Source organism: Pristiophorus japonicus, chromosome 5 (genome assembly GCF_044704955.1).
Source record: "Pristiophorus japonicus isolate sPriJap1 chromosome 5, sPriJap1.hap1, whole genome shotgun sequence".
Lineage (NCBI taxonomy): Eukaryota > Metazoa > Chordata > Chondrichthyes > Pristiophoridae > Pristiophorus > Pristiophorus japonicus.
Genome location: NC_091981.1, coordinates 134,895,184 through 134,905,323, shown reverse-complemented (window position 1 = coordinate 134,905,323; position 10,140 = coordinate 134,895,184). Strand labels below are relative to the sequence as shown.

Here is a 10,140-nt window from a genome sequence, read left to right as displayed (position 1 = left end):
CCCAACCTCTGTCATCGAGCTACAGTATGCGGACAACACCTGCACATACAGAGACTGAAGTCCAGGACATAGTCAACGTATTTATTGAGGCGTACGAAAACATGGGCCTTAACATAAACATCCGTAAGACAAAGGTCCTCCACCAGCCTGGCCTCACCGCACAGCACTGCCCCCAAACATCAAGATCAACGGCACAGCCCTGGACACCGTGGACCACTTCCCATATCTCGGGAGCCTCCTATCAACAAGAGCAGGCATCGATAGAGATCCAATACTGCCTCCAGTGCGCCAGTGCAGCCTTCGACCGCCTGAGGAAGAGAATGTTTGAAGACCAGGCCCTCAAAACTGCCACCAAGCTCATGGTCTACAGGGCTGTAGTAATACCTGCCCTCCTGTATGGCTCAGAGACATGGACCATGTACAGTAGACACTTCAAATTGCTAGAGAAATATCACGAACGATGTCTCTGAAAGATCCTACAAATCCCCTGGGAGGACTGGCGCACCAACATCAGCGTCCTCATCCAGGCTAACATCCCCGGCATTGAAGCACTGATCACACTCGATCAGCTCCACTGGGCAGGCCACATAGTTCATGTTCTATATGTGGACTTGTATTTACTCCATACAACCACCAGAGGGCTCATTCCCCAGAGTCCCAAGGGATCCCATAATCCCTTGGGAGCACAGGTATTTAAGAAGGCTTCACAGATTGGAGAGGCACTCTGGACGCCTGCAATAAAAGACTAAGGTCACACTTTACCTTGAGCTCACAGTGTTCAGTCTGACTCTTTCTCCATACACAACAGTTCGCATGTCAGACACGAGACTCCCAAAACAAGTCCTCTACTCGAAGCTCCTTCACGGCAAATGAGCCAAAGGTGGGCAGTGGAAACGCTACAAGGAAACCCTCAAAACCTCCCTGATAAAATGCGACATCCCCACTGATACCTTGGAATCCCTGGCCCAAGTCCACTCTAAGTGGAGGAATTGCATCCGAGAGGGCGCTGAACACCTCGAGTCTCAATGCTGAGAGCATGCAGAAATCAAGCGCAGGCATCGGAAAGAGCATGCGGCAAACCAGTCCCACCCACCACTTCCCTCAACGACTATCTGTCCCACTTGTGACAGAATCTGTGGCTCTCGTATTAGACTGTGCAGCCAAAGAACTCACTTCAGGAGTGGAAGTAAGTCTTCCTCGATTCCGAGGGACAGCCTAGAAACATGGACATAGAAACATAGAAAATAGGTGCAGGAGTAGGCCATTTGGCCCTTCGAGCCTGCACCACCTTTCAATATGATCATGGCTGATCATGCAACTTCAGTGCCCCATTCCTGCTTTCTTTACATACCCCTTGATCCCTTTAGCCATAAGGGCCACTCTAACTCCCTTTTGAATATATCTAACGAACTGGTCTCAACAACTTTCTGTGGTAGAGAATTCCACAGGTTCACAATTCTCTGAGTGAAGAAGTTTCTTCTTATCTTGGTTCTAAATGGCTTATCACTTATCCTTAGATTGTGACCCCTGGTTCTGGACTTCCCCAACATCGGGAACATTCTTCCTGCATCTAACCTGTCCAATCCTGTCAGAATTTTATCTGTTTCTATGAGATCCCCTCTCATTCTTCTAAATTCCAGTGAATATAAGCCTAGTCGATCCAGTCTTTCTTCATAGGTCAGTCCTGCCATCCCGGGATTCAGTCTGGTGAACCTTCGCTGAACTCCAAATACTCCAGTGGAGTCTGGAGCAGAGATCACCAGTGCCTACTCCACTGCACTTCTGTTAGTGAAGTCGGCCCATAGACGTTTGATCCTGATGATAGTAGGCTACAATTACTATTTAAGGCTGAATTTCCTGCAACTTAGAATCTTAGCACTCAATTTTAGCCATGACTTGCTCCAATTTTTTTGGAGTAAGTTGGTTTTTGTGGCGTAAATTAAAAAACACACTTTCCCCAATTAACTTGCTCCAGAGTAACTCAGTTAGGTACAATTTTTTTCAGTTGAGTTTTTTTTTTCAAAAGGGGGCGTTCCTAGCCATTTATGCCAGCTTTGGCCAGCTAAAACTTACTCCAAATCGACTTAGGTCAGCATATGTGGCCAGCTTTGAAAAACCTTGCAGGCAGTTAAGAAATCGGTGCAGGTTAATACATTTAAAGCACCAAGACTTACAAAGCACTAAACAAAGCACAAAAAGTAATAAGCAATCAATCAATAACAAATAAAAAATAGAAGTCCTACGTTTATGCCAGAAACAATTTTCTTTTAAAAAGTTCCAACCACTTGGGTTTTATTCAAAATAAACAATTTGACATAAAATATATCACTGGGCTGCCATTCTCAAGGACAGCAGATGTTAGCTCATCAGGACGGTTGGTGCTTTTTAATTTTTGCCTTCAACCTGCCCCGTTCCTTTCTTGTTGTGCTTCTTGGCAAACCATATGTTCCTCAGAAACTTGGGATCAACTCCTTTCAGGGGCTCAAATTGCCAGGAATAAGTTGCTCGCAGGCTAGTGCAGGAGACCATTCGGTCAGGGATAGGGGAGGCAAAGATCGGGGTGTCCCTTCAGCCAGTGATAGGGGCGATGTGCATCGGGTCCTGCTGACAGCTTGCAGGACATGCTGGGAGGGCGAGGAGCATGCGCGCAGACCCCACTGCGCATGCGGACAGCTGCCGGCAGTATTTTCGGCACAGGGCTGTAGCTCCGCCCCCACTTCACCGTGGACGCCGTGCCAGGACCCGGGGCACTCGGCAGAGGGGCCAGGATACTCAGTAAGTTTTTTGGCGCCATTTTGAGTGCACAAAGTCGGCGTATCTTGACTGAGTGCGCCAAAAAAAGGGGTTGGGGAAAATCTAGCTCATAGTTTACCACCAGGGGGTAGAATTTCTCTGTGCACTTGGTGTAGCACATTGTATTCCATGCTTTCTAAACAGGTGTATGGTTTTGCTACAGGCAAAATTGTCTCTCAGAAATTACAGTTCAAAAGGTGGTTCACCAGTTTCTGAAGGACAACTAGATATGAACATTGAATGTGGTCTTATCGGTGTCACCCATAGCCTGAGAACAAAAGAAGTCTATTCACCTTTGGAGCCAACCAGGTACACATTTTGCCATTTTATTTTTCCCATTGTCCAACAGTCCCTGTATACCACTATAGCCTCACCCTCCTGTATCTCTGTAATCTCCTCCAGCCTTACAACCCTCCAAGAATTCTGCTTTCCTCCAATTTTGGAACTTTCTACGAGGCTAACTGCAATTGATGCTCAGTATCATATTTCCTGGCTGACCTTAAGCCTGCAGTAACATCTTTGCTGACTACTTTCAGAGGAATATCAGATCCTGTATTTAATATCTATAACCAAAAAAGAAATATAAATGGAACTATAAATAAATTAATGTGTAAATTGTGTTTATTGTTGAAGAATACTGTTGGTTAAAAGAGGAAGCTTTAGTTTATAGAATACACATCAGATAAATGTGAATTTTATAATGTAATCTCTTTTGGTTTCTTGAGTAAATGCTTATTTTCCTCAACAGTCTGCCCATTTATTCAATTCCCACCAAACTGCTGACCACCCAACTTTCTTTTCTGGCTCCTGTGTTAGCTGACATTGTTAACGGTTCTCTGTCCTCAGGTACTGTCCCCCTCTCCTTCAAATCTGCCGTCTTCACCCCTCTCCTCAAAAAACCAACCCTTGACCCCACTGTGATTGCTAGCTATCACCCAATCTCCAACCTCTCTTTGCTGTCCAAAGTCCTTGAACGTGTTATTGCCTCCCGAATCCGTGCCCATCTTTCCTGGAACTCCATGATTGAATCCCTTTAACCTGGTTTCCACCCCTGCCACAGTATCGAAACAGCTCTCATCAAAGCCATAAATGACATCCTTTGTGACTGTGACAAAGGTAAACTGTCCCTCCTCATCCTTCTTGACCTGTCTGCAGCCTCTGATATGATTGACTGCTCTATCCTCCTCCAACGCCTCTCCACCAATGTCCAGCGGGGTGGAACTGCATTCACCTGGTTCCATTCTTATCTATTTTATCGTAGCCAGAAAATCTCCAGCAATGGCTTCTCTTCCCACTCCCGAATCGTTACCTCTGGTGTTCCACAAGGATCTATCCTTGGTCCCCTCCTATTTCTCATCTATATGCTGTCCCTTGACGACATCATCCGAAAACACGGCGTCTGTTTCCACATGTACACTGACGACACTCAGTTCTACCTCTCCACCTCTTCTGTCGACCCCTCCACGGTCTCTAAATTGTCAGACTGCTTGTCTGACATTGAGTACTGGATGAGCAGAAATTTTCTCCAATTAAATACCGGGAAGACAGAAGCCATTATCTTTGGTCCCCGCCACAAACTCTTGTTCCCTAGCCAACAACTCCATCGCTCTCCCTAGCATCTGTCTGAGGCTGAACCAGACTGTTCGCAACCTAGGTGTCATGTTTGACCCTGAAATGAGCTTCCGGCCACATATGCGCGGCATAACAAAACCCGTCTATTTCCACCTCCGTAACATTTCCCGCCTCCGCCCCGTCTCAGTTCATCTGCTGCTGAAACCCTCATCCATGCCTTTGTTACCTCTAGACTTGACTACAACACACTTCTGGCTGGCCTCCCACATTCTACCCTTCGTAAACTTTAGGTCATCCAAAACTCAACAGCCTGTATCCTAACTCGCAGCAAGTCCCGATCACCCATCATCCCTGTGCTCGCCGACCTACATTGGCTCCCGGCTAAGCAACGCCTTGAATTCAAATTTTCATCCTTGTTTACAAATCCGTCCATGGCCTCACACCTCCATATCTCTCTAATCTCTCTCAGTCTCACAACCACCCGAGATGTCTGTTCTCCCCAATTTCTGTCCTCTTGAGCATCCCTGATTATAACTGTTCAACCATTGTTGGCTGTGCCTTCAGCTGCCTGGGCCCCAAGCTCTGGAACTCCTTCCCTAAACCTCTCCACCTCTCAATCTCACTTTCCTCCTTTAAGACGCTCCTTAAAACCTACTTCTCGGACCAAGCTTTTGATCATCTGCCATAATTTCTCCTTATGTGGCTTGGTGTCAAATTTATCTGTTTTGTCTTAAAACACTGCTGTGAACCGCTTTGGGATGTTTTGCTACGTTAAAGGCGCTATATAAATACAAGTTGTTGTTGTTGTTGATGTTGTAATTGATATTGATGGCCTAAGTTAAGCACCATTGTGGCTGCTCAAAAGCCGTTGTTATAACTACACCCAGTTGATTTCCATGATTAATTGTGGGAGTATGTGAGAGACTGAGACTGAGACTGCGTGCTTAAAAAAGCTACAGAACACAAAACAGAGTATCCATGTGGAAGGTCAAACAGCTGGTTTCTCAGTGAAAGGTGGAAGTGTCTTCTTCCCTGTGACTCATGCAGAGGTTTATTTATTTATATGCTTATGGTACTTGAAGGGAACATATTTATTTATCTACCTGCTGTGTGTAAAGAAAATACAATGGACTCGATTTTTAACTCCCCTGCACAGGTGGAAGCCAAACCCAAGCCAGCAGGCTCCTCTTCAATTATGCCGACTAGACCCCGATCATTGAGGCCTGATCTGCCTTTATAACCCGAAGCCTAAATGAAGGAGCAGTGATGGCTACCCGCAGGCAAAATCTGCCAGGATCAGCAGCCAACGCCAGACGATGCTCGGCAAAGTAAATTTACATTTTCTTAAGTTTCCTTATCGTTCAAGAAAAGCAGCAATGCTCCTCCAGGACCCAGAAGAAAACTTTTGGCCTCCTCAAGATTCCTCCCCCCTCCCCTGATTGGGATTCCCCTCTTACATCACCAACACTACTTACTTCCACCTTTGCCCGCATCTGCCTGTATGCCAGACCTTATCCAAGTTTTCATCATCTCTTCACTCTATTCAGGAGATTTTTCTGGTTCTGCGCTCAGTCTTTCTAGATCACCTGAGTGCAGGAAATATTGGAAGTTCTAGAGGGTTTGAGCACATGCTTGTAAAGGACCCCTGCCCGACTGATTTGAACAGGTTCGGTTACTCTGAACCATCCGATTTTCCAATATTCAGTGCACTCGGACAATCTGGTGCACCTGGAAACTGAGCAGAAAATGTCCCCTAATTTCTCCAACACCCTCCTTGCTGGTTCCCTGGCCTCCATTTTCTATTATCTCCAGCTTATCCAGAACTTAACTGCCCTCATCCTGACCTTCCCTATGCCCATTTGCTCAGCACCCCCTTTCTTGCTGGCTTACACGAGTTCCCTGTCCCCCAATGCATCAAATTTATAATCTACATCCTCACCTACAAACCTCTCCACAGCCTCACCATACCCTATTTCGGCAACCACCTCCAGCCTTATGTCTTATACACATGCCCTCCAGTCCTCTCGCTGTGGCCTTTTGTGCACCCCATCTCCCTCCATTCCACCATTGATGGCAACATCTTCAGTTATCTTAGCCTTACTCTCTGGAACACTCTCTTTAAATGTATATGCCTTGTTAGTTCTTCCAACATAATCCAAGCCGACACTACTGTGCAGTATTGGAATACTGTATTGTCAGAGATGCTGTCTTTCAGCTGATGCCCGATCTGCCCTTACAGGTGGACATAATAGATCCCATGGCACTGTTCGAAGAAGAACAAGGGAATTTCCGTGATGCCCTGGCCAACATTTATCCCTCAAATAGCACCTTCAATAAAAGATTTTCTGGTCATTTATCTCATTGTTGTTTGTGGGACCTCGCTGTATGCAAAATGGCTGCTGTGTTTGCCCACAAGTGATTACAGTTTAAAAATTAGTTCATTGGCGGTGAGATGCTTCAGAACATTGTAAGGATTTGAAAGATGCTAAATAAATGCAAATTCTTGTTTCATTATTTATTTTCTTAATACCATGCCTTTGGTTATCCCTCAAGTACCCCATCAAAGCTCAACATCTGTTCCTCTGTGAAGTACCTCAGAACATTTTTCTTTTTCCACATTAAGGGTGCTATATAAATGCAGCTGTTGTAGTTTGATGAGCTTAAGGTCCGATTTTGGAATTGAATTTAACAGTTTTGGGTCTGTTTGAGTCGAACAAAAGAAAGCTCAAAATATTAACTGATTCTGCATTATATCTGCTGAGAATAGTCAGTGACTTTGCAGAGCATATTTTTATTTTAATCTCTGGAAAAAATTGATCTTTAGATGCATTTGAGTAGCCAAAACTGCAAGACATTTAGGTTCTAAGAAATGAACATGTTTTCTTCATATTTTATTTCAAAAATAAGAATCTGATAAAAACAGTATGACTGAGGAACTGAATGTATCCTCCTACTGTCAAACCACTTACCTATTGATTGAGGTTATACCTCAATCAATAGGTATCATTATAGCTGAGAGAAGACACTTTGGTACGCTCCATTATGTAAAGGAAATTCAAGGTTAATTTCATAATGACTGTGCTGCAGTATAACTATGACATATGTTGAGCCTCATTACTTTCTATTTGAGTGTGTGACATTAATAAATTGGTGTCATTCCAGCATCCATGACATTTTAAATCTTTATTTTTGCCAGGGGATATAATTCAACTGCCCCCCTCCCCTCAGCAGCTGCTGCCCTCTGTCAACTATGAAAGTGGAGGATAAGAGTTTCACTGTTAACATAACATTTTTGCTTGGGGCAAGTCAACTGCATTTAAAAAGACTGAATATTCAATTTTATCTCCATGCTGAAAATGGACATGAGTGATAAAATATAAAAAAGATTACAGTGTAACCTTGTCTAAGTTTGCACAAGAAATATTTTGCTCTTGCCCTTGAGTCAATGTGATACAATCTGACAGCATGAAGTAACTTATCACTTGCACATTTAGTTTCTCGTAAAGGGGGGTGACCAAAATGTTTTGCATTCTTTGCAATATATTTCATTTCATTTCATAGACTTGTAAACTCCTGTTGAAAGCAAAATGTAAACCATTACAAAACTACTGAAATATAGCAACCTACAACAGTTAAGTTAAAACTTAAAAGCATGGATTGTTTTACTTGTTTGGCTTCGAGGGATAATGAACTAATTGGAGTTTTCTTGGAAAAGGTAAAACAGCACTGGTTTTTATCATTACTTAATGTGCAATTCATTGATTCCAAAGAACTCTTACCAATAACAATTATTGAAATGTATGGCTACACAACATACTTAAGGTAAATTATGACCCACTGTGTTGAAGAAAGATTACTTTGGTTATGTATGGTTCCCAAGTTATTTTCCTAAATGACAAAAAGGAAATCATTACAGGAATGGCTTGGATAATAGTAAGTAACAAGGAATATTCTACAGCCACCAAAACATTTGTGTGATTGGAAACACATGCTTTACAAATCTATTTAAAAATCCCATATCTCTTCCTATTGTTTTACAGAAATCTGCCATTCATGGAATTGGATGATCACTAATCTAAGTCACAACACGATAAAAGTTTCTACAGTGAAGCAATGTCAGTTTTGCTGCCCGACATTTTGTATTGTAGCAGGCTTTTAAATTTGAACTATAACAGCAAAAATAACTTACATTTATAATAGAGCCTTTAACATAAACACAAGAACACAAGAAATAGGAGCAGGAGTAGGCCAAACGGGCCCAAGTTTTGGGTGGAGTTGCGGAGCAACTAGTTGAGTTTGGAGTATCTTAGAAATCGCAATTCTCTGCATTTAGTTTGCTCCACTTCTAGTGAGTTAGTTTAGTTTCGTTTTAGTTCAGATTTTTTTTCAAAAGGGGGTGTGTCCAGCCACTTAGGCCTGTTTTGCAAGTTTAGGTAGCGAAAACTTACTCCAAACTAACTTAGAATGGAGTAAGTGTCCACTTTTATAAGTTCTGATAAACCTGACCTCGAGTTAAGTTCAGTGCAGGCACTACCAGAGACGGCGGGGGGGAAGCATTAAACACAAAGGACTAAAGCATTAAGCACATCACTGAAAATGGTCTAAAACCTCTTGCGATGGTATTTTGCCTTATATCTGCTGAGTGAGGACAGTTGTTTCTCTTTTTATAAATAAGCAAGTGTAGGCTCCCGGCTGAGGCAGACACATCAACATTAACAGGGGGGGAGGGAGGGAGGGGGCGGGGGAAGTTAGACGATTTTCCAAAGCACTAAACACCTTCACAACAACATTAAAGAAGCGTAAGTACATTTAAAGCACTAAGCACTAAAAAAAGCTGTACATTTAAAGCACAAAGCACTAAACGAAGTACAAAAAGTAATAAGCAATTAATTAACAAATAAAAATTAGAAGGAACCCTGCACTTAAAGCACCAAGACCAAAGTAATAAGCAAACAATCAATAATAAATAAAAAATAGAAGTCCTACCTTTATGTGAAGGGAAGGTGTTTCTGTCAGTCTCTCCATGTCTCTGTCAGTGTCTCTCTCTCTTTGTCTCTGTCAGTGTCTCTTTGTGTTTCTGACAGTGAGGGGAGAGGGGGTGGGGGATGGAGGGGGGAGGAGGAGGGGCTGAATGGGAGTGAGGGGGGTGAACAGAGGCTGAACGTGGTGAGGCAGGATGGGGGGAGGCTGAGCAGGAGGCTGAATGCACAGGGGGGGGGAGGGGGGAGGCTGAACGAGGGGAGAGGCATAGAAGTTAAGGGAGGGAACTACAGAGCTCTGGGCCTCGGCAGCTGAAGGCACGACTGTCAAGTGGGATGCAATGAAAATTGGGGATGTTAAGTGGCCAGAATTGGAGGAGCGCAGACATCTCAGGAGGGTTGTAGGGCTGCAGGAGGTTGCAGAAATAGGGAGGGATGAGGCCATGGAGGAATTTGAACACAAACTGTAACACAGATCCAGCTCCATGTGAAATACGTCACTGTCATTGTAAAGTGTAACTTAATTTAAGTAAATTTTCACTGCAGAGTTTACCTAGCCTGTACACAGCCTGAATGTGCTGTTTATCAGCTCTGCATGCCATTAATTTATGTTTGAAGTCCAGACTCATCCATTTCAAGATGTTGCTGGCAAGATATCTGTATGCAGCAGTACATTTCAAACAATGGAACTTGCCGATTGCTCATTTAAAACATCATTCAGCCTGCACCCGCCCCCCCCCCACTCCACCATACAATGCACTTTGTGGTTATTTTGTATATTTTTAGAGTTTTATGT

The 10,140-nt window shown here is 43.6% G+C and overlaps 1 long non-coding RNA gene across 1 annotated transcript; it reads left to right on the top strand.

Moving 5' to 3' along the window:
- Positions 1-2,872: 2,872 nt before the first annotated feature.
- Positions 2,873-8,491, top strand: LOC139263892 (uncharacterized). Its single transcript, XR_011593241.1, has 3 exons — positions 2,873-3,102; positions 5,522-5,693; positions 8,406-8,491. It is a non-coding gene; the product is annotated as an uncharacterized lncRNA (long non-coding RNA).
- The last annotated feature ends 1,649 nt before the right edge of the window (positions 8,492-10,140 follow it).